This window comes from Mastigoproctus giganteus, chromosome 7 (assembly GCF_048544385.1).
Source record: "Mastigoproctus giganteus isolate SK-2022 chromosome 7, ASM4854438v1, whole genome shotgun sequence".
Taxonomy (NCBI): domain Eukaryota; kingdom Metazoa; phylum Arthropoda; class Arachnida; order Uropygi; family Thelyphonidae; genus Mastigoproctus; species Mastigoproctus giganteus.
The window spans coordinates 146,966,310-146,992,793 of record NC_143581.1 but is presented as its reverse complement, the minus strand read 5'-3'; the positions used below and the strand labels follow the sequence as shown (position 1 = coordinate 146,992,793).

At 34.6% G+C, this 26,484-nt stretch overlaps 1 protein-coding gene across 10 annotated transcripts in view; it reads right to left on the bottom strand.

Moving 5' to 3' along the window:
• The window catches only part of Sema1a (semaphorin 1a), a 699,485-nt gene that overhangs the window by 2,956 nt on the left and 670,045 nt on the right, over positions 1-26,484 (bottom strand). The gene's annotated exons all lie outside the window — the stretch shown is intronic.

The following is a 26,484-nucleotide window of genomic DNA, read 5'->3' as shown; positions in this document are numbered from 1 at the left end:
CTACAGACCACATGATTTGTTTTTAAATAGTGCAATACAAAGACAACCTGTAGTGAATGCAAAGTTTGTTCTGTTGTAAGTAGATTATTTTATTTACTATGAAGTTTAGAATCTGCCAGTCCTAAGGACACAAGATATGGGAATTTCATAATTTAAGTTTTTATGGATTTGTATAGCATTTAAAACAAATATATAAATTGAGATTTTGTTTAAAACTGTTTTCATTAAAACGGATGAGGCTGCCATTTAATAAAAAAAAAAAAATTAACTATCAGTTTTCTGAAATGCTAAAATAGCAATTAAAATAACTAATGTAAAATTGGTTTGTTTTGGGTAATTTCTTTTTAATATAATAAAAAAAATTACAGAATTTACTTTCCTCATTTTGTATGATCCAAATTTATCATGTCCCATCTACCTTAACTTTTTGAGACTCCTGTATTAGTTTCAAAAGAAGTAAATACACTAACGAAAGAATATGGGTTGATAATTAGGTACATTTCTTTAGAATTTGTCTGAATGACAATTTATAACAATACTAGAATACCCGTGGCAATTATTTTGCCAAAACTCTTTTAGAAAAGTAAAGATTAATGTCAAAGTAACCATAAAAACCATTCCTTCAGCTCCCTTTGTTGCTAGCTAAGGTATCAGTGGGATGAACCCTGGGTAAAAGTGCAATTTGATAAATTTTTTTTTTTTTTTTTTCCATGTATGACTATACTGTCTTTTAAAAAAATTTAAAATTATTGCACAAAAATAATCTGGACCTGGAAACTGCTACGTAAAGTAGCCCATGAGCAAAACCAAATTTGTTGAAAGTCTGACCCTGAGATTTGTTGATTGTGATGACAAAAGCTAAGAAATTGTCTTATCTTCAAAGTAAAATTTAGTTTCACTGAGTGCTAAATCAATTCTTGGGATTTGAAAATCAGTGGGACAATTTTTTTAGAAATTTTTTTTCTTCTCTCAATTTTACTACTAAATAAAACCTACAAGAGAATAGGATCAAAAACTTGTTCAGTCAGAGTTATTCAAGTACAAAGAGCAGTCCGGACACAAGCAAATTTTTATGTGGATATTTAGACTATGCATAATAGGAGGGGTGAATGTACAAGTGCATATTTACTTGGGGGGGGAGGGGTATGAAAGCACCCTTAAGGATGATGTATCAAACACAAAAACATGTCTCAATTTCATTTGACTGTTCTCTCACTCAGCACTAATGTTACGGAAGAGAAAGCCTAGAAAGTGAGCCACCTGTTCCTCCCGCCCCCACAGATTCTGTAGTGAACATGGAACAGGCCCAAGTTTTTTTTGTTTTATTCAGAGAAAATACGTAAAGATACTGTACAATCTACAAGAAAGAACCACCATCACTACTATCAAATCCAGCTTGATATAAACTGATCAGATAGTGTCCACTAATGTCAACAGCCTGCTGTGAATCTTGAGAGAACAGGTAGTGTATATCCCAAGTTTAACATTAGCAGAGGCATATGATGCAAGAAAGCAAACTTATACAGCATCAGCTAAAAAAAAAAAAAAAAACCTTTCCAATTCGCCTATCCAGTCACTCCAAATGTTTGCCTAGTAGAGCCATAAATTTATTTAAGATGTCAACTTCCACAACAGATGGAAGTCTGTTCCAGCAATCTCCCTGCTGGCTAAAGGCAAATTTCTGTACATCTATCTACAACTGTCTCTCCTCAATTTGAATCTATGTTCCCTTAGGTTCATAATCTGAGCAAGCGGAAAAATCCCATCAACACTGATGCCTGCTCAAACCATTTATTTGTAGTCCAAAGAAATCCACAATTACCTGTTCCCATTAGTTACTAATAACAGTTAACCATGTTCCAGATCTTAGTCAAACATTTATATCTGCAAATTAGAATTTCTACACAAAACGATACTAGATGAAACAGGAAACAAAATTTCCCATAAGCACAGCAGAATTCCCCCCCCCCCTCTCTTTCTCAGGTATGCAGTTTTCAGATAAAGCTACATTTCATTTGTCCACATAGCCAAATATATGTCAGGATGTGGCAATCAGAAATCCACACATTGTAAGGGAGCTGATACAAGAAAATCTGAAAAGCACATCTCTTGTGAACTGTTTCACTAGTCACTGCACCACTCATTGTGAAGTACAATGTGAATTTCAGTTGTTACCTCAATGTGCTGTGAAGTAATATTTGTAACTTCTGGAATTATAGTCCAATGACTTTTTTTAAAAGATAAGGTGCACTGCCATGCTTTCATTTGCAGGTATATCCTTCTTGACAATCATTTATACCAACTATGCCAGTAGAATTTTCATGAGGCCACACAAATAGCTAATGAATTCCAGTGGAAAACAAGTGATTTGAAAAGAGTACTGATGTGAACCATCCTGAAAGTGATTAGGTGTCTTATACAGAACTCAAGGTACTAGAAAAATATTTTAAATTTTCAGAAAGTTTCTCTAGAGAGTAGTGGAACAAATGGTTTTCTCTATATATTTAAATTTAGCAGTCATAAAAAATAACCATCCTGTGCTTTTTCATAAAAACATCTTTTTTTAATTAAAACGGAACTATAATATTACAGAATAATCAAGCAGCACAGCATTTGTTTTAGGAAAACATTTGAACAGTTAATATAAACTTATTAACCAAGTTATATATAAAATTGTGAATGGTGGGGGGCTAACACCTGGTAAGTATGAGATTGGCACACCCAGGGTCCTGAGATAGATATCATTTCTCTTTCTCTCTCTGAGTAACTCAAATATTTTTTTTGGTTGGTGCAGCAACAAAAGCCTCAGGCTTTTTTGCACCATATGGCTAATAATAATAATAATAATAAAATCAATTTTTATTTGAACATTTTTTTTTTTTTTTTAACCTGAAAATTCTTCCCCACCCTACTTAAGCATAATAAATGTTAAGAAATTCTATCCAAAGTCAATGTTTTAGAGCCTTAGATTTTGATTCTAATAATGGAATATGAAGTGCTTTGCAGAGTATATAAAACAATTATCAAATTATTATATTTACACTGGGTAGCTCAAGACTATGCAGCCCAGAATAGAACAGAAATCTATTTATTTTTTAAGTTATTAAACCACCCTCCCTCTTTCTCCCTTTTTTAAAACTCAGCATATTTAAATCTTTAGTAGGGTCTGCTAAATACTTTCCAGATTTGTCTTCTATTTCCCTAGAATTGAGATGCTTTTTATTCCCATTTCATTCATTGTTGTATAACTTTTTCTATTTTTCATAGAAAAAGAAAAAGAAAAGGAAAGGAAATAGAAAGAAAAGGAAATAGAAAAAGAAAATAACAATTTTCTTTTTCTATTTCCTTGCATTTCTCTAGGAGCCATTTTTTTTCTTCTTCTCTACAAATGAGTGTTTGCATTTCTCTCTCTTAAGCATTAAGCTGCATGATAACATTTATATAACAGTTCACTTTACTATTCTAGCTTAATGATTAGGCAGCAGACCCAAATGTGACTTTTGTCTTCTTGGATAAGTCTTGGTACATTTCTAAAAGACTGCTTCTCTGCTCAGCCCCACACCACTTAACTGAGAGACAGATCATAGTATTATTATATTTTCAACAATAAAAAAAAAAAGAAAAATAGATAACCATTAAGAAATTATTTATTAGTATGTTAATATTCTCCCAGAAAAAAAGTACATAAAGAAGTTGTCCCTTGATATAATCAGTAATATCCCTCTCATCTTTAACCAGTTTTGTAATATTCAATAAAAAATAAATGATATATTGAAACAACAAATCTCCCAGTGTGTAAACTTCAGGCAGTCTCAAACAGAAGCTGTGAATTAACATGTTGTAATTAAATTATCTAAATTTTTTATATACACTTAAGTTAGTTATAAACCAGTTATACAAATATATTAACAAAAATCAGTAGCTTTCGGGACGCGTGTCCCTTTGTCAACTGTCAAATTAAATACAAATTTAAATACAATACAACGAGCTGAGTGAGGCACGTTAATCATGCGTCATTGTTGTTGTGCGGACGTGTGCTGCTTTCTACGCCACTGATCATCCAGCAATAAAACGGTTGTCTCCAGGATGGGATGTAGACGTATGCCTTTCTGGCGATTTAATGCCTTTGGATTGCTTACTATGTTGAGTGACTCTAGCCATAGGCGGTGGCGAGAGTGGTCTACTATTTCAAAGTTGCGTTTGGGGTCAAGATCGTGGTTGGTGGCCCAGAAATGTTCCGCGACCGCGGACTGGACAGAGCAATCCGGCTTGCCGAAACTGACCAGTCCGTGGTCGCGGAACATTTCTGGGCCACCAACCACGATCTTGACCGCAAACGCAACTTTCAAATAGTAGACCACTCACGGCATTCTTGCCACCGCCTATGGCTAGAGTCACTCAACATAGTAAGCAATCCAAAGGCATTAAATCGCCAGAAAGGCATACATCTACATCCCATCCTGGAGACAACCGTTTTATTGCTGGATGATCAGTGGCGTAGAAAGCAGCACACATCCGCGCAACAACAATGACGAATGATTAACGTGCCTCACTCAGCTCGTTGTATTGTATTTAATTTGTCAGTTGACAAAGGGACACGCGTCCCGAAAGCTACTGATTTTTGTTAATATATTTGTATAACTGGTTTATAACTAACTTAAGTGTATATTAAACTATGGACCCCAGTACTCCAGGCCCATTCGTTACTAAATTTTTATAGCATTTATAATGCATGATATACACCAAATGATTTTTAGCTTCCTTAAATGAATTATTTTGGGTTCAGGTGGACGAAGATTTACGGCTTTTTTTTTTTCTTGGCTAAAATCTATTATTTGGGTACCACTTGTCTCCGAGTAGTAGGCGTGGTCATAGAACAGAATGATTGTACAGTCTAGTTCTGTGATTGGGTGATTATTGCGAAGGCACTTTGTTTCCAATTGTTTTGTGTCGTTGAGGAGGGGGATGCTTACACCCCCACCTCACTGTTTTAAAATCTGAAAACAAATTCCCGATTGAAAAACAGCAGCAAGTTGGGGGATAAACACTCTAGGCGGGCAGGGGGGGGGGGCAAGGGAAAACAGTGAATGGCACCTGCCAACCACTGCCTTGTTCCTGACTTTTAGTCAAAGTACGGAGTGGTACCAAGAGCTGAATTTTAACCTTTTCCCCAGCTAAATCAACAGATTTTTGCACTACCAAAGCAAAAAGGGCTAAGGTAAAGAAAGCCAACATGAAAACCAGGGCAAACTTCGGACTCCTCACTGGCCAAACTAGTTTGCCACTAGCGCTGCTTGCTCGGTAAACAGACAGTAGGTGTTATTGGTCTAGAGTAGAAGTCAAGAACGATATATCGATTGACAGGTTGGTGTGATAGACTATGTACTGATTGGCATTGATATACTAATGAATAAAGAATGGTGCATAATTAGTTTTGAATTGAATAGTATACAGGTAATATTAGTGATGAATCTTAAAGATAAGAAATTGGCATGGAAAAATGAAACATTGCTTGATTTTTTTGATGAAAACTAAATTAATAAGATCGAAACTGTACTGTTTTAAGTGCAATGATTTAAACTAATTGAATCATGAATAGTCATGTGGAAAGTTTTGGCATTATAAAAAAAATGTTCTGCATAAGTGTCTTTAAAAATAAACATAAATAACAAAATAAAAATAAAGTAATAAAAAATTAACTTTTTGTCAATAAATTTATCCACTATTCCACCCATGATTCTAAAGAAAAAGGGTCAGATTAACCCCTCCACTTTTGGAGGGATTCAATCTCACATGGAATTCAAGTGGGGATAACCTGAACTTTTTCACCATTATGGCAAGCGTTCATTAGGAAAAAAGGATGTTGTCATCTGTTGTGTTCATGCACCAGTATATCGTTCTAGACTTCTACTCCAGACCAATAACACCCACAGTCTGTTTACTGAGCTAGCAGTGCCAGAATGCTGTAGAGGCAAACTACTTTGGCTGGTAAGAAGTCCAAACTTTGCTGTGGTTCTGGTGTTGGCTTTCTTTACCTTTACTGCAAAAACTTTAGCATCCAGCTTACTCTGTCACCACCTAAGCCAACATTTATCAAACTACTTCCTTGGTATTTCACTATCAAAATTAGCAGTGAACCTCTCAAACAAGTGTCAGCCTCTCCAGCATAAAGGGTTTCCACTAAATCTTAAACAGCTATGTAATAACAAAATTAATATAATAGATATGAAGTCAGTTAGCATTCCAGATGCCCTCACTAAATAATAAATACACTTAGAATGTGTTTTCACTATGTCTTCATTAAATAACCAATTTACTAAATGAATGTGACAAGGAAGAAGTATAAGTTATGTGAAAAAGGAAATCAATAATAAATTATTTCTTCAGTGTTCTTGGTATATCAAAGAACATAACTTATAAAGCAAGTTTCTTCTGCTAAAAATATTCTCTTATTGCTCCTTTCAATTCGCTTTAAAAAAGTCCACATCTCTTCCAAAATAAGGTTCTAAACCTGCACAATGAGGATGTGGCCTAAACACTACAGTGTTCACTAAGGTACATAATTTTATCAACAATTTATTAGTAAAATCTTAATTTAACAGACTAAACAGGGGCAAGGTCAGCCAAATCCAATCATCTGGTAAGCTGAAAAGAAATACAAAGTTGCGAAATTTTTAGAATGTAATGAAAGTGCTGTAATATGGGGAAGGGGGGAATACAGTATTACAAGTAATACTATATTTTACTGCTTTTCTACCCTACACAAGTTGGATATAACAGAAGCACTTAATATTTTGCATTGATGAATCCCTTCTGACATGCTTAGAAGACTGATGGAAGTTAATTATAAAAAAAAAAAAATCCTGGTTCCTTGACATGCTTCTTTATTGTGAAAATATTTTAACTGATGGCAAGTTCCTCCAAATGAGACAGTTATATTAAGTTTCATAATGGATAAAAAGCTGGGTTCAGTCAACACTGTCCATTATTCCTGAAGTCTGTTAAATCAAGGTCCATTAAAGAAAGTTTACTGTATATATTTCCAATCACTACTGTTTCAGAAAAGAAAATTTAAAAGTCAGTATCAAAATCTTAGCTAAAAGATTTTAATATTGACTTGCCTGTTGTAGTTTGGGATAACATCAGGTTTTGTGCATTAATTTCTTCACTTTAGGAGCACATGAGTTTTCAGTTGTTTTGCTGCTTTTCAGAAAGTGCTTGCAAACAGATTTTCTGCTGTGTTATTTACCATGCTTAACTGCATTATTAATGAGCTTTAATTTGTAGATTCTTAATGGGCTTTAATTGAAATGTTTAAAAAAAATTTTATGCCTTGATTAGACAAAAGAAATCTACATTTCCTAAATTTTCTGAAAATTCAATTATCTACCTTTATAACTGAAATTGGGAAACAGAGGGTTAATGTATTTCAATGAGATTTCCAACATTATTATTGGAAATCATGTTGCAACATAATATAAACAGTGAATAACATTTTTATTCACTGTTTGAATACACAAAGCAAATGATGTTGGCTTTAAAAATGCCTTCATATTTACTATCATACTGACAGCTTTGCATTCAATGTAGTGTTCCCTGTCCAGTATTAGCAATTTTGGACAAGCATTCTATTAGCCATTTTCTAACTCAAGATTGTTTAAATGTTCAGGGACTATTTAGAGGATTGTTACATACCTCTTATGGATTATCATTCTGGGTCTGCCTAGTAAAAAGGCATGTAGAGCTATTTATTTAACTGTTAAGTCAAAATTCTAAATAAATTTCTACTAGCACAGAATTCAGCGTGTTGCACAATCTTATTAAAGAAATTTAGTTATAAGGAATGCTAAAAAAATATTAAAACTTGAGTACTGTTATTTTTTCGAATACTGTAACAGTTAAGTAGTGTGTGTGTGGGGGGGGGGGAATGGGGGATTTAAATACAAACAGAACTTCTCTGCCAGAAGAAAATTTAAGCTCTTTTTATGAAGAAAAATTCTGTTAGTTGTTTGTGAAATGAAAGTAGCATTTTGTACACTAAGATCCATTTGATTTATGATTTAAAGCCAACAAAATCTTGAAAAGAACATTTCCATGCAGCTGATTTGTAGAATCAATATTTTGGTAGCAGTACTAAAAATTAAAAAAATGGTTATAAAAATTCAGTAATTAGGAATGAATTAGATGCATTGCCTGTAATTCAAATTGACATTAGGCAGCACGATGCACTGTATCAGTTTGTGACTAACAATTATACAGACATCTCAAAAAAGTACACTGATGAGTACTGCAATTTAAATTTTTTTTAATACAGAAAATTAGTTCAAATTTGGATGCTTTCTCTAAACCAAAAAAGAATATTCATAAACCTTGACCCCATCAAGTTATAGTTCTGAAATCAAATGCTATTTATTAGGTCCAGTTTTAATGTGAAAATTATTAGATATAAATTCAAGCAAGAAGCCAATTTAAAAATAGCTGCATTAGGAGTTCAGCTTATCTATTTTCTGCAGAACAGACTGCAGTTGGCTTTCTCAAGAAAGATAATTTTATTTCACAAAAACTACTGTCAAAAAATATGGAATACTGAAATCTTATTTTCAAAATGAAGGTTGAGAGGGGAAACCAGTAATATGCCATTTTGTCTTTTAGCTCCAATTATTTTTAATGTTTTGTAATTTTGCCATGGGAAAATCACCTCCAAACCTATATATTAAATGTCAGTCTATTAAAAAAAAAAGAATGGTAAACAAACAAAACCAAATGTTATTAAAAAAAATCATATTGAATGCAATAAAACACGTTATCACACGTTTTGGGAAGTTTTACAGTATCTTCAAGAGTTCCTGAAGATGCATATATTTGATAAGTAGAAAATGAGCAAATTTAATTACAAGTAGAAAACATTCTAGTTTCCAAAATATCAACCATGATTCTTGTTAGGTTGATTTCAGAAAATCTGACAATGGATATTTTCTAAAATATGAGACAAGTATATTCTGTCTCTATAAATCACATATATTCCATACTGTTTTGGCCCTTTTTTTTTTTTTTTTTTTTTTGGGGATTAAAAAGTATACAACCCTCATCAGACTATAATAATTTCTTTCATGTGCATAAGTTGTGGGGGTTGCTTTTGATTAGAAAGCCCATGGCTTCTGAAACAGTACATCCAACAAACACAAGTGGTCAGTGCAATGCTGAGTGTGACATATGTAATAGGAAAACAAATGAGTAGTTATATTTAGGCCAAATTATGGATGAACATAATGAATAACCATAGAAGACAAGCAGGGTGAGTTAGCAAATCACAATGTCTTATGGGAGTGTTTACTTTCTCAGAAGTAATAACAAGTATTCAAAACAAAAGCAAATTAGGTCAGTTCACTGCTTCAACAGAAGGCAACAGTTAACTGTAATGCTGCCATTTGCTGATAGAACATCCTGTCATATGGTGAAATTACTAAATGATATATACCATATTAACTGTCATGTAATGTCTTTAAATTCAGGTCTCTTACATTTCAGTTATTTTGCATTTGGAATAAGCAGTTGCAAAGTGGTAGTATCATGATCACTTTCAATAATACTCATCAGGATTGATAAGTACTCCTCTGGGACATTTCCAAATAGATAACATGGTGATGACAGCAACAAATGCAAAGTTATTTTCAAGGTGAGATAGTTGTTGTTAACAATCAAACTATATAGACTAGTATCAAATCTGTTTTTAGTGGAATGCATTTAAAGTTTTTCACAGTAATGTTTTATTCTCTATTATAATAGATTTTGCTTACTGTACAATCAACCACTATAGGTCAGCATACAACCATCAGTACCACATTACATAGCACTTTATGACCAAAGCAATACACCAAAGAATCCCAATAAATCCAATGGTGAAGCTTGACTTCTCCAAACTGAAATTAAATGATGTTGGAATCCATTTCAATTTTTTAGCATGGAAACAAAGTGGAGTGCATCACAGGCAGAACCCTTATACTAAAATTATTTGTGGATAAGTTTTAATAATGTTGATAATGACAGTTGACAGCAACTCAATGAAGATAGTCCACCTAAAGCTGCAAACCATTTCATTTTGAATGTGACAAATCAAACGAGTTGGGCAGTGGTTCCTGAATTTAGTTGCATAGCAATGAAGTCCAAGAGGCATCAGTACACTGTTTTAAGTTGGTTCTGTGCATTCTATAGGGAAAACTAGTGCTAGTAGAAGAAAATCAACACTCTGGGATCAGCTATATCAGAAAGATAAGTGTGATGGTCATTATTTGGTCATCAATTTATGCAAAGGCAACCATAACCAAGATGAATTTTTATTATATAACCTTATATTGGTTCAACTCCATATGGTTTTAATTATTTTATAGGTAAAAAAATGTTTCCTTGAACACAAAATATGAAAATTATATGAAATATTCATTACAGCTCACTTCACAAGGAAACCCCTACACCAGTCTCAGCAGTACTTATATAAATAGTCAAATTTGTCTGTACAGGCTTATAGCAATGTTAACCTTAATTTCACAGGTTATTCTACATTTTTTTTTTCTCATTCCAGATCAAATTTTAAATTAAATTATTACTAGTTTTCAGAAAACTAGTAATAATTTAAACTTCACATCATGGATAGTCATTTTGTTAATACTGCCAAAATCAGAAAAACATTTTAGTCAGTTGGTTACCAGGCACTCATATGATCAAAAACACAGTTGAGGCAAGTTGTCACTGGCATTTATGATCTATAGCATTGTTCCATTACATAATTTCATCAGTTACTCTTATTTTGGATAATATGCTTAGAGAATTTAATCCGACTCATTCTGTAACATAACAGCAGCTTTTCTCAACTGAGAACAGCTGAACTATTTTCAATTCAGCCTTCCAATTTGAATTAGTATACTATTCCCATAGCCCCAATGTTGATTATTTTTAAAACAGCACAGTTAAAAAAAATAACCTTTACAGTTTTTCTGTCTAGCCTGCTTCAATATGTCTAAGTATTTTTATTATTTTAATTTTTTTTTTTTTTGTGGATAATTCTGATGAATTACTTTTTTTTTCCAACCTTATGGTACCATCAGTTGCACACTAACTAGCATAACAGTTAATATAGAGAAGTTGCCAGGGCTAATGGGGTTCTGTCAATGATACACAAGAATTAATTTTTCTAGCATGGATAAAGAGATGAATATTCCATTGTATAAGGCAATGGTCAGGCCACATCTTGAGTACTGCATACATGTCTAGAGGCCTCATTTTAGGAAGGATGTAGAGCTGCCTGAACAGGCACAGTGAAAGGCAAAAAGATTGGTGATGGGAACAAAAGGGTGCTCTTACCAAGAAAGGCTTAAATTCTGCAAACTGCAGTATCTGGGACTAGGCACCTGCAAGTTAATCTGACTGAGGTGTTTAAGGCTTTGAATGGATTGAGCAAGCTCGATGCTGATGGGATTCTTCCTTTTGCTTAGACTACACAAGAGTGGGCATAAATTCAAACTGAGGAAGGACGGTTGCAGAATAGATGTAAGTTTGCCTTAAGCCAACAGGTGGTTGATTGCTGAAACAAAGTTCCATCTGTTTTTGTGGAAGTGGATAGCTTAAACAAATTCAAGGAAGAATGAGACACTATTGGAGGGAATGAATAGGTGAAATGGTAAAAATTTTTTTTTTTTTTTTTATTTGGCCGATGCTGTATAAGTTTGTTTTCTTGCATTATTTTCCACTTGGAAAACACTTGGTAAGCACTTTACAGAGTCAACATAACACTGGGCCACAGCAGTCCAACTCAGCCCTACCCAGGATTTAAAAGTTAACAAAAAGCTTTGTTCTTGGGTTCTTTCCATTCATAGTGTGATTCCTGACAAGATGAATCATGGTGATGAATTTCTTCTTTTAATTCTATTATATAATTTTTTGTATCTTACTTTACAAATGTTATTCCTTTTGAACACCCTGAATGTGGAACAGACAGTTTCAGCAAGTATTGTGTATTTTCTTTCTGAAATATTCTGTTCAATACAGTGCAGTGAAAATATCTACAAAAGTCATAAATTAAATTTTACTTAAACTACAAAAATTTCTTTTAGCAAGCTGTGAACAAATAAATGTGGATAAATTACTTAGCTTTATATTAGAAATTTCACACCAAGTTGGATTTAGTTACTTATAATAAGTTCCACGAAAGCTAAGGCATCTGTACACTATTTTCAGGATGAAATTGTTTTCATGAAGATTCATGGAATGATTCCAGAACTAGCAGCCAGCAAATTATTAATTTGAAATAAATTACCTCCCTGAATAACTTATTACAGAAATTAAGGATTCTATTGAGGCTGACAGATTTGGGGAAATTTGAAGGTCAGCTGCATAGATTCCTATGTGAGGAGAGAGTCAAACAAGTAGTTTATTTTATTATTTTTTTTCCTGGTGCAGCAAAAACCTAGAGATTCATTGCCCCATATGGCTAATATACTCCACCCGAGACTGGCTAACTCAGTTATGGTATATGGGAAAGGGGAGCAATTCCATTCAAAGATTATTGTGCTTCAGCAATAATCAAATTCAAGCCTTTCCATTACATGAAAAACTATTATTGCCATAATCTTCATTCTCTGGGAAGTTGGGTGGAGATGAAATAGGGGAGATGGGGAGTGGGAACATGCTATAACTTTCCAGCTGTATGCCTCAAATGTATTCTCTATATCGGTAAGTTGAATGTATTTTATGGTTGTTATTTAATAGGCAAAAAGTAATGTTTTTGGATGATAAATTCAGATTTCCTGAGAGAAACCATGCTGCCCTCACCAGACAGCTAATTTGGACAAGTTATGAAATTAGCCAAGAAAGCTCCATTCTAAAGAATGGAGCTTTCTTGGCTAATTTCATAACTTTCATGGTTATGGCAGCTGCTCTTTCACATGGCATTCTCTTTAGAGAATGTGTGAAAGAGCAGCTGTCATAACCAGTAAGACAATCTGCTGGTGCCCAAAAAATACAACTTTTAAAATTTTCAACCATAAATGTAGCTAATGTGTAAATACTAATTTTTACAGTTTTATTTGTACTCCATTTTATAAGAAATATGGCTTGGAAATGTAGAGCAAAAGAAGTGGGAAAAAAAAATCAGTTCACTAGTTTGTTGTAGTCAGATGGAAGGTATATTGAGAGCAAAGCAAAATTACATAAGTAATTGCTATAGCATGAGACTACTAGTAAAAAAAAAAAAAAAAAAAAAAAATAGCTGACACATTTTTAGGGAAAAAAAATTGACATTTTCATTGCCTGAGGGGGGGGGGGAGTTCTTGTATACTCAAATACAACGTAAAGTGGTTAGAAAAGCTTTAACCTTCATGGTAATTATTTTTGGCAGCCAATATACTAGTTGGAAATCAATGAGCTGTGCACCTTTCATGAAAGCATATCGGCTCTATCTCAAAGTGCATTATGCTCATCCATAAATAATTAATTGGCCCGGAGCAAAGGCCAGAGTTTCCCCTAGCAAATTCTATTCTCTTGGACGAATAATTCAATGCTGGGTAAAAATTGATAAAAGCAGGCAGGATATGACCTATTTAACCTTTCCACTTAGCACATATACTGTTACTAAGATATAGAAGATTAAATGGTAGGTCAACTAATATTTGAAACTGATACTTCGTTTTTTAATATTTTTTAGAAATATTAAGAAAGGTGCTTGCTAATATTATTTATGCAAGAGGGGTAAAAAGGAAAAAATAAGGATTACAATAAAAATACAAACATTAGAAGATATTTAAAAGTTAATGAACCAGATGACTTATTTCATTTTATAATATAGTCCAAGGTTTGAAATCATTCTGTAGGGTTTAACTTGAAGGTACAGCACCAAACTGTTGTAAAAAACAGCAGATTAAAAAATGGCTAAACTGAAGGTAAACAAAGGAAAAAAGGTGATAAACACAGCTGATCAAGGCTCTAAAATAAACACTAAAATGGTTATCTTATGATGTGAACTGAAACACCATATACATGTTTTGACTAGAAGTTTCTGTTCATCAGCCTTCTTCAGTGGAAGCTAACTATTGCAACTGATGGTTGATTACTTGTGTCCCTCAATGCATCTCAAGACTAGTGCACCTGAGCCTCAGAAGTGGAAGAGCATTGGCCCTCGAACATTATAACTATCCAAATTGAGATCCTCCAAATTCTTGTCACTAACCATTTTCTCAGGAGAAGCATAAGCTTTCTTCATCAAAAGCTTCTCCTCTTCCTTAATTAGCCATATTATTATCCAAATAATTATAGTGTCAGAATGGACTGTTCTCTTTAAAGCAACAGTGCACCAATTACTACAGACATCCCCATGACCAGCATCAGTCCTATCTTGTGGGACAGATGAGACATCTAGAGTCTACATAGTAATGAACACCTTGAGACCTCAGTGTGCCTATGGGCTTACTGCTCAGTGATCAGTCATAGTAATATCATCCTACCTCTGCAACAATGAGAGAGAGAGAGAGAGAGAGAGAGAGAGAGGGAGTGGAGCCTTCCAGCACTAGCCCAAAGTCTTATGTTCAATGGTGGTTCAGTTTTACTTCAGCCCATTAAAAATGCACTTTCTTCACTTACATGTGTACTTTAATTTCAGAATGGTATGAATCCATCATATATATATATATATATATATGCTGTCCTGTCAATGTTTGTTGACATTTATTATTACTTCCATTTCTATACACAGTATAGATGTATAACTTTTGTTATATATTAATAAATTAATATCGTATATTATACTCTATTTGCTCTAGTCCAGATAAAATAGCATTATTAAAACTAAAAACATTTAAATAAAACCCAAATTATTTTTGCTCAAGAAGGGGTAGGCCAGTAAGACTAAAAAAGGGGTATATAATTATTGTAAGTTTGGGAAATACTGCCATAAGGGATTATCAGCCTTGTGAATAGCTTGAAAGCTGATTTGTGAGAGTTATCTGGCTGCCAGGTTAATCACACTCCATATTAAGTGACTGAATTATGTCTCCCCCATTTTTGTCATTCTTGAACTCACACATGTGACTGACTGATGAAAATAGCGACATATTTCTTAATATCTTTAAAGAACTTTTCCCAAAGCTACACTACGTATTAGACACCCACACAAGGTCTACGTTTGGCAACTTTGTTTTCATCTTATTTTAGTTATGCAGTCATGTGTTATATTACAAGGCATATTTCTTTTCAAAAAATTAATTCTTCTGCAAAAGATTTAATAGGAAATTCTACTAAGTATATATCTTTCTGGATATTAGCAAAGGCATGTGATGCAAGAAAGTAAGCTTATACAGCATCATCAAAAAACCCCCCTTCCCGTTTCACTGATCCATTCATTTCAAATGTTTGTCTAGTTCTGCCTTGAATTTATTTAAGCTATCAACTTCCACAACAACAGATTGAAGTTTGTTCCAGCAATCAACTACCCGCTGGCTAAAGGCAAACTTCGGCACATGTATTCTACAACTGTCTTTCCTCAGTTTGAATCTATGCCCCTTCAGGTTTGTAATCTGAGCAAGAGGAAGAATCCCATCGGCACTGAGCCTTTTCAGTCCATTCCAGGCCTTACACACCTCAATCAGATCGTCTTGCCAGTGCCTAGTTGCCAGAAGCTGCAATTTGCAGAACTTAAGCTTTTCTTCATAAGAGCACCAATTTGTTTCCCTTCTCCATCCTTCCTAAAATGAGGCTTCCAGACCTGTATGCAGTACTCAAGGTGTGGCCTGACCATTGCCTTAAAAAAATGGGATAATCACCTCCTTATCCCAGCTTGCAAAATTCCTGTATATCATTGACAAGACCCCACGACCTACTCTGGCAGCCTGTCTGCACTGATCAGAAAACATATCTGACCACACAATTACCTCCAGTTCTCTTTTATTCTCCACTACCTTGAGTGTAACACCATCCAGTTGGTACATTTCTCTGGGGTTACTGCTACCCATATGCAGTACCTTGCATTTGTCAATGTTCAACCTCAGTTGCCACTTCTCAGCCCATCTGCCCAACTTTTCCAGATCTTGTTGGAGCCGTATATTGTCATTAACAACCTTGCCAACCTTTGTATCATTGGCAAACTTTGATGACTTTAAGCTTAAGATACCTTCATCAATATCATTGATAAATATACAAAACAATGGGCCCAACACCGAACCCTGAGGAACACCACTAATAACATATTAGTGCACGTAGAACAGTATCCATTGATTACCACAGTCTTCTTCCACTCAACCATCCTTTATCCATTGTAGCAACTTGCCCTTAATGCCATACTACTCCAATTTGTATGGTAGCCTTCCATACACAACAGTATCAAAAGCTTTCCTGAAATCCAAGTTTGTTTGTTCGTTTATTTGGTTTTTAAGAGCATTAGCAACTAAGGCCATATTGCTCCGGAGATATGCAGTGGTCATTTCCTGACCTTTCCGCATCCTCCATAATTGGTGGTCACAGGCTTGAACCCCAGTCTAATCAAGAAGCGTGTGCTACGCACTGCTGCTCCTGCCCACCTGGCTATGGAGGCGGCCTGAAATCCAAGTTGTTTGTTTATTTGTTTGGTTTTTAGGAGCATTAGCAACTAAGGCCACATTGCTCCAGGATATGCGGTGGTCATTCCCTGACCTTTGCGCATCCTCCATATTTGGTAGTGACAGGCTCGAACCCCAGTCTAATCAAGAAGCGTGTGCTACGCACTGCTGCTCCTTCCCACCTGGCTACGGAGGCACCCCTGAAATCCAAGTACACGGTTGTTAAAATTAAAGTATCCTTATGTAGAGGGCTCTGGAGTGAGTTCCAAGGCTTGTACTGAAGAGAAATTTGGACAACAGGTACAATAAAGAATGCACTAGCCATTCATTCGGGGGAAAAAAAATATATTTACAAAATATCACTGTGTGGTGCTGTGTTACTGTATGGCAAGTAACTATCTTAGTTACAATTATGCAAATAACTTACGTTATTTGCATAATCGTAAGTTATTGCCACAGCACCACTACTCAGCTCTACCGTACTGTATAAAAGCAAAGCAGTCTCTTCAGAATCATACAGTAGATGTTTGCCTGCACTTCAGTAACAATGCCAATAACATTGCAGGAAAAGGGGCTATTAGTGAAGCTGTGCTATCAGAACAGCAACAATGCAGCTGCAGTTATCAGAGAATTACAGCATCAGAAGCACATAAGGCATGGACCTATGACTGTTTGTGTGCTGTCTGCAAAATGATTGCAAAATTTGAAGCGAATGGATATCTTGGTGTTCAACCAGGTAGAGGTTGAAAACGAGTGGACTCCTCTCGTGTTGAAGATGTGGCTATGGCTGTCGTGGACTTATCATGTCAATCTCTATGTGGTAGTGTAAGTGTGCCAGCTGTTTCTCGTGAAGTGGACATGCCGCATTCCACTCTAAGGCTAGTAATGCGCCAGGTGTTGCTCTACTATCCTTACAAGATGCACATGCTACAGCAGCTAAAGCACGGCAATGCAGATATTTGTTTCACATATGCACTTCAGTTTCTGGCACGAATGACAGTGGATATCACTTGGACGTGGAACATCCTTTGGAGTGAAACCCACTTCTGCTTAAATGGACAAGTGAATATGCACAACTGTTGCATGTGGGCAACAGAAAACCCTTGAGTTATCCAAGAGGTCCTGTTGCATTCTCAAAAAGTGACAGTGTAGTGTGAATTTACAGCACATTCATGATTGGGCCATATTTTTTTGAACAGGTAACACCGACTGGCAGTGGCGGACTGGGTCTAAAAATATTGGTTGCCAGGAGACAAAGGGGGCCCCCACCCACAACTATTATATTTTCAAGCTACTAAAAGGTTATTAACATTTTTAACATATTGTCTAATGTTATTGCAAGAGAGCCCACTTGCCATCAGGCAAGCTGACACCCTGACGAGTCCGCCACTGCCGACTGGACCCCACACCTGTTCTGTCACTGGACAGCAATGTTATGAAATGTTGGCAAATTTTGCAATACCAGATCTGCAACAACGTGGATGCCTTCAGGATGCCTTGCATATTCATGCAACATGGTGCACCACCCCACATCCACTGTTGTGTCCAAAGATTGCTAAGGCAACAAACACTTCACAGACAAACAGGTCATCAGCCGTTGTTTCCAGACACCTTGGCCACCCCAATCACCGAACCTCACCGCACACAACTTCTGGTTGTCGGTGTTTTTTTTTTTTTTTTTTTTTTTTTTTTTTTGAAGAACCAGGTGTATTGGGAAAGATGTCAAACTCTGGCAGATCTAAAGGACAGCATTAGATGTCATGTGCTGGCTATTCCAGTTGACATGTTATGTTCTGCTGTAGAAAATGCTGTTCTTAAAATGGTAAGTGTTGTTCGTTGACCAAAATGTTCAAGTGATTTGTATTGCCACAGTGCCATATAGTGACAAATTTTATAACTAATTTTTTTTTTTTACAATAAATGGTGAGTGCATTCTTTATTATTAACTATATGTTGCAAGGAAGCCTGAGGCTTATGCTGTACCAGCCGAAAAAAAAAAAAAAAAAAATTTCCCAAGTTACCCAGAGAGAGAGAGTCAAAAGTAGAAGGGAATCACCAAGAAAGAAGAGAAGAATGATGATACCCAGCTCAGGACCCTAGGTGTGCCAAGCCCATACTTGCCAGATGTGAGCCCCCCCCACCATAGGCTTCTGTGTCACTTGACAATTTATGTGCATCCCATGCATTTTTTCTTCTCTGCCACAAGTCTTATTAGTTCATCTGACATCCATTTGGGCCTAAACCTTTGTTCCAACTACGAAATAGAGCAGTATTTCGTAGTTGGAACAAAGTGTAGTAGCTTCCAAAATTACTTCCTTGAATGCTTCCTGTTTAGAATTTGCTATTGGTAACAATATCAGTTGGTCCTACTGTATAGAACCTAAAAAATCTGAGACCACTGTAGTCGCTTTTAGGAAAGCAAAAATCCTTCCCTTTACCCATAATGGTAGTTAAATCTTTAAGAAAATCCCACATTAGTATTAGTAGAGGCACATGATGCAAGAAAGCAAGCTTAAGCAGCATCAGCCAAAAAAAAAAAAAAGTGCTCCCATTTCACCCCTCCATTCATTCCAAGTACCTGTCCAGCTCAGACTTAAATTTATTTAGGCTATCGACTACCACAATAAAGGATGGAAGTCTGTTCCACCAACCAACCAACCTCTGGCTAAAGGCAAACTTACATCTATCCTACATCTGTCTTCCCTCAATTTGAATTTATGCCCTCTCAAATGATTATTCTGAGCAAGAGGAAGAATTCCATCAGCACTGAGCATGCTCAAACCATTCAAGGCTTTATATGCCTCAATTAGATCACCTCGCAGGTGCCTAGTCTCCAGACACTGTAATTTGCAAAATTTAAGCCTTTCTTCATAAGAGCAATCGTTTGTTCCATCACTAATCTTGTTGCCCTTCTCTGTACTCATTCTAACAGCTCTACATCCTTCTTAAAATTAGGGCTCCAGACCTGTATATAGTACTCAAGGTGTGGCCTGACCATTGCCTTATATAAGGGGATAATCACCTTCTTATCCCTGCTAGAAAAATTCCTGTATATCATTGACAAGACACTATGAGCTAATCTTGCAGACCGTCTGCACTGAGTGGGATATCTTAGATTAATACTTCAACTTGCAGTTTGTACAGAATGTATACAGTGACCAACATTAAAAACCACTGACAGTGTTTATTTCATATTTTTGTACTCAAAATAGTGATGGACAATTCCCCATGATACAGCTGCATGTACCTAACATACTGCATGATAAAAGAACACCTACTGACTGCATGTACATTTAGTTCCAAGATAAGAAAAAAAAATACAATTACATAGCAAATTAGCCATTGATGTTTAAGTAACAAAGGCTAAAACTATATGCAATTAAATATTCTAGTGCACCACAATTGGCTTAAATTTGAACCAAAGTATAGATATCTTTTCTTATCTAATCAAACAATAGGTTAGAAAATGATTTGACAGTTGGTAACTCTCACAAACCACTCAACACAATCAGACTGCAAAAGAACTAAGGTCACTGATAGCTGAAAATGATATTTACAAGTATCCCTCAACTTAATACACTATGTGCATGGTTTAGCACATACAAACTGAATTCTAATAGCCGTCTTTTGATAAACATGATGCACAGGATAATACAAATCTATAACTGACCTACCATCATTTTGAGGACTTTTTAGAAGTTCACAAGTTTCCTGATGCATTTCAGGAACATTTAGAACTGTATAAACTATGCTATACATATTCAAATAAATACATTTAGAGGGATAAATTGCTCACCGTAACATTTTCACCTGAAAATCTATTCCAGATTTTCAGGTGAAAATAAGTGGTAATGAGGTAATTTTATTACTATTATTTTATTTATTCATTTTGTATAGCATCCTTAAGTGTTTTCACCATCTTTGTTGAAGTTACAACTTTTATTTTTGCATAATCAGTTCTTACTATGTTTAACACAGCACAGCAAACAAATTTCTTTATGTTACAAGCAGATCACAGAATTTCTGCATTCTGCCGTAAAGGTTGGGTATTGATTGGAAGCATTTAGTCTGTTTAACCTTTTTGGATAGGCTTTATCATTTATATCCAGCATTCATAGCACTTACTTTGATTTATTTTATGGCTAAAAATTATATAAGAAATAACATATATAGTTGGATTTTATCAAGAAAATGAAATGATAATAATGTATTAATATTACTTGGCACATTACTCAACTGCATATAATAATCTTATTAGACCTAATGCCACACCACAATAGTAAAGTTACTAAATTGATAAACTTGGTAAGAAAAGTGATTATTCAATAATAGTTTTATAATTAAAATTTATTAGGCAATTAGCATATATGCACAAAATGCCTATTGTCTTAATGTGCTGTCCATCCATCCACTTTAAGTAATAATTCTACTCCTAGTGGATAGATTTTCGTAAAAGTTTACATTTGGCTCTTTTAATGAGGTGGTGGGCAATCCCCAATTTCATTCAAACTAGACCAATAGAAATCTGGCAATTATTTCTTTTTCCATCCATTCGCATACAGTAACTCAACTCTGTGGATGGAATTTTCATGAAGTTGTATATCTGGCACTTTTGGAACAAATAAGATGGAATGTTATTATCCACTATGCCATCTTTCATGGGCTAATAAAAAAAATTTGCTCCTTAACATATCAGCAGTGAGCAATACTTCAGTAAAAATGGTATAGCATTTTTACTGGAACCTTTCAAATGCTGTCAAGTTTTCTTGGAAACTTTCAGTTGCTTAGAATCTGTAAGGGTGATTCTGTTAGCAATGGTTATTTTATTATACAAGAACAATACATTAGGTACAGAAAGAAAAAAAGTTTCTTTTATTAATTTTTAATGTTCCTATAGTTCTACCTTTGCAAATATTTATTCCTTGCTATAACCCTTTATTCTACAAGCCACAGACTTCGTTTCCATCAATTTTACTACTATCACAAAAATCAATGACCTGTTAAAATCTTTTCATTTTAACTGTCTAAAAGGGGGGGGGGGAACCAGCAAGACAAGGGAGATGTCCTAAGATTTCAAAATTCATTATAAAGGTCACTATTCATTTCTAAAATATTTTTCTTTAAAAATAAATAGCTATGGGTCTGGAACAATCCCAAAAAATTATAGAACTTTACTTGCAGAGCACAGAGTTCACAAGTATGAACTGTCACAGTTATTACGATTCCACTGATTGATTGCTTATTTTTACATCATAATGACTATGCCACAGATTTTGCTCATAGTAGAAACAGGAATTTTTATCACCCCTTACTTGAAAGAATTCCAAATGAGATATGTGCACTGTGGTTTTTCCAGGCCCCCCAACATCTTTCTATTGGTTGCTCAAAAATTTAAGATTTCTGAAGGTTTCACTCCTCTTGCATTTAAAAAAAATGAATTACTGAGTGCTGCTTGGACTTGGTACAATCTTATAAAAGTAGACCACTCCCCAAAATAAAATGATCTTGAATTTACCTTGTAGTTGATGTTGAAAATAACCACAGGGCACAAGTAACTACTTGTGCCCTGTGGTCATTTTAAATATCAACTACAAGATAAATTGCCACTACTTTTTTTAAATCACTTTTGTATTTCACAATGTGAGTGCATTGACTATCATTACAGCACAAGCCTACCTGGTCTCATACTGAAATAAAGTTTGGCAGTTTGTCCAATTTGTGTATATTATTCATACATAACAATCAATTTCTTACCAAAAGTTTCCTTGAAATAAATTTCCCTTCACATTTTTCTGAATTTAAGTAGGATTTCAATAACTCCAATATCAATAAGTTGAATTCCTCAATATCTTTAAATACAATCACTCAAAAAAAAAAAAAAATCCCCTTTACATGAATAATAATTAAATTCTTTTAACTTAAACTGCATTTAGTGTTATTCTCAATAATTTAACATTTTTTGTAATTCAGTCCTATGAAAATAAGTCAACACAAAAGGTTTTCGTGAGCTAAATCCATGCATAGGAGGACAGCATGTCAGCATTACGTTCATCGCATCATCTCTCTGACAAAATCATGTGATCTTCTATCAATAAATGATACATAAAAGGTACTTACAGCTTCACTAATTCATTTAGAATGAACTGTTTCAGCAGTTTCAGATTGTTATGTGAAGACTAAAGTTATGGTTTTATATACATGCACAAAAGTAAGTCACACAAACTTGTTATGTGAAGTGGTTTTTATTTCAAAATAGAAACATATATACTAGAGTGAAAGTTTGAGCACTGTGCAGGATATTTCCAAAGATAAAACTAAATACTGTAACTGTGGATAAAATTAAAGTCATCTAGGTTGTATAAAATGATCACAAAGGTTCTGCAATTGCTGCTGAAGATGGGATTCCTCATAGTATTTTCTCAGTTAATCTACCAAATAAGGATGCAATTTGAAGCCAGCATCCATAAAACATTAACAATAATAAACAAAGGAGAAGCACAGGCTATCCAAATATAGACCAATGTGCATTAAAGTGATTTTGAAAAAAAGAAAACATTCCTTTAAGTGGGACATCAATTCTTGAAAAGGAAAAATAATTTGCTAAAAATCTTATTCATGAAGGATCGAGGACAAGCAGTGGATGTCTAGTAAATTTACAAAATGCTGTCATTTCTGCTTTGCACATAGCTGAAACAGCTCCAATTGACAATTGTATAAATGCTGATAGTGATACTAAAATTAACTGATTGTGTTTAACTGATGCAAAGCAGAGTTAGGATAACAGTTAAGAGTACACAGAAGAAAAATAGGACAAGATCATAGCAACAATAAGAAGGCATTACTAATGCTACTTTCCACAAAGCTCAAAAAGCACTAGATAAATTGTATAATCTGAAGTTCCAACTGCAACACAAAAATTCTCTGCAATAAATCATATTGATGATATTGCACCACAATATCCTTAATTAAACCTTATTCATAGCTGCCAAATTTTGATTTTCCAAAAGCTGGAGACCAGATAGCAATAAAAAAAAAAGGAAAAAAAACACACCAGCAGATTTTTATTTTTCGGAAATAAAAGGTGGTTTCTAAAAAGTCTATATTGCACTAGAAATTAAATTTCACTGATAACATATAGATTTTATGTTAAAATACAGACAAAGGGTCATTTGCCAGTACAGTATATTTTAAACATTAACTGAGCTAGGATTTATATATTCCATCAAACAAACTGATTTTAAATACTTAAAGATACTGTTGTAGACTTAGCCCTCTTTAGACATGTCAAATTGAAGTTTGGTTTGTGACAATGGCTCTGCTGTCCAAACTCTGCTATTGGCATTTCCAAAGGCTTTACTAGAAAGATTCCTCCCCCCCCCCATCCCAAATTCAGCTAAATATTCTTTCATACTCAACACTAATATGAGAAATTGTCAAAATGCCAAGCATGACTTGGAATAATTACTGTTTCTTCTTTCAAAAAAAAAAAAAAAAAGCTTTTCATATTGTTGTACATGGAAAACTGCTATACAAATTGGAGCAATGTGGCATCAAGGGCAAGTGGCTACAATGGATAAAGGGATGATTGAGTAGCAAATGACAGACTGGTAATCAATGGACACAGCTCTTCTTGGACTAATGTTATTAGTGGAGTCCCATAGGGTTTGGTGCTGGGACCATTGTTGTTGTATATATTTATCAATGATATTGATGAAAGTATATTAAGTTTAATGTTCAAGTTTTCAGATGATACAAAGGTTGTCAGGGCTGTTAATGACAGTAAAGACAGTATGCTACTGCAACAGGATCTAGAAAAGTTGGGCAGATGGGCTGAGAAGTGGCAACTGAAGTTTAACACCGACAAATGCAAAGTACTGCATATGAGTAGCATCAACCACAAAGAAATGTACCGATTGTGTGGTATTACACTCAGGGAAGTAGAAAATGAAAAATACCTGGGGATAATTGTATAGATAGACATGAAGTTCTCTGAGCAGTGCAGACAGGCTGCCAGAGCAGATCATGGAGTCTTGTCAATGATATATAAGAATTTTGCTACCAGGGACAAAGTGATTATCCCTGCCTTTGTATAAGGCAATGGTCAGGCCGCACCTTGAGTACTGTGTACAGGTTTGGAGACCTCATTTTAGGAAGGATATTGAGTTTCTAGAACGAGTACAAAGGGTAACAAGATTGGTGAGGGGAACAAAGGAGTGCTCTTACCAAGAAATGTTTAAGTTCTGCAAATTGCAGTATCTGGAGACTAGGCACCTAAGAGGGTGATCTGATTGAGGTGTATAAGGCTTTGAATGGTTTGGGCAGGCTCAATGCTGATGGGATTCTTCCTCAAGCTCAGATTATAAACCTGAAGGGGCATAGATTCAAACTAAGGAAAGACAGTTGAAGAATTTTTATTGACATTAAAATTTTGCTTTAAGCCAGCAGGTATTTAATTGTTGGAACAGACTTCCATCTGCTATTGTGGAAGTTGATAATTTAAATAAATTCAAGACAAAATTAGACAAACATTCAGGTTTTTTTTTTTTTTTTTGTTAAAATGCTGTATAAGCTTGCTCTCTTGCATCATCTGCCTCAACTAATAATAATAATAATAGAATCTTGTAGTTTCTCATGCTGAAACTGACAAAACTGATGCTACAAAACATGTATCGCTTCATCTATTTTTTTTTTTTTTTTTTTTTTTTATCTTTAACGATACCAAGTAGTCCTGGAAAATTGTACAAAAAAAAATTTCAAATTTGAAAATGATGCACTGTCAATCAAATTCGTGCACTTTCCATTTATAAGAATAATTTTCAATGGGACCTTGTGAACAATGTAATCATTTTTATCAATAAATTACTTTCTCACTGAATAAAAGAATAGAATCATACTTTTGGTTTAAACTATGGTAATCAAGTACCAAAATCAAAGTATGATTTTAACCCTTGGGAAATAAATTTGCACAATAACATTCTTCAACATATTTAGAAGTAATGACCTCAGTACATGGATGTGAGGTATGTTGGATTAAAGAGATGTTTCAATTTAATTGTTGGTATAACATTTAAAAGAAACAAGCATATTGTTTTATTCAAGCCAAAAGACAGAAACAGAGAATTTAACCATGGGTGATGAGAAAAATATGGCTTGAATTAATTTGCAATTCAGTACCTTTGTCTTCTTTCAAAACTTCTTTTGGATCATTAACTGGATTTGGAGTTGGTACTACTAGTGAACACACTTTTTAATTTAGTAACTCCGCAAAGTGTTCATGTGGCTTTACTCACCACTTCTATTTGTCTTTACACTTATCAAACATTATCCATATTCTATGAATATGCTATACATTTAACCAAAGACAATACATATGCTCCAATATCCTTACTTCAATAGCATAATCAATTGAATGCTTAAATCTACCTTCCCCTTTAGCACTTCTATCTAAATAGTAAATTTCTAAATACTGATCCACCCCCAAATAAAGGCATACAGCTCCATTTTCAGGACACAAATTAATAAAATGACAAGGAGACAGCCTATTTCCATGAAGTGCTCCAACTCCACCATTTTTTAGGACTACCATAATAGGTACATTATCAACACTAAGTGCCAGACAGTTTCTTGAAGGAACAAGAATCCCACATGCTTTCAGGTTGTTCATAAGATGCCCAGTGATTTTACTCTGTAAAATCACCTTACAATGCTGATGCTAAAACAAGCTGATTCTGATTTGCGCGCTCTCTCTCTCTCTCCACCACTACAATGGAACATAAAGCTTGGAATCATTTTTATTACTGAAATCTATAGCATTCAAGAATCACCCATTTTCTAAAGCCATCACTACCTCTATCTGTATCCACACAATTTCAATAACAATGCCTGTTTTTTTTTGTTTTTTCACAAG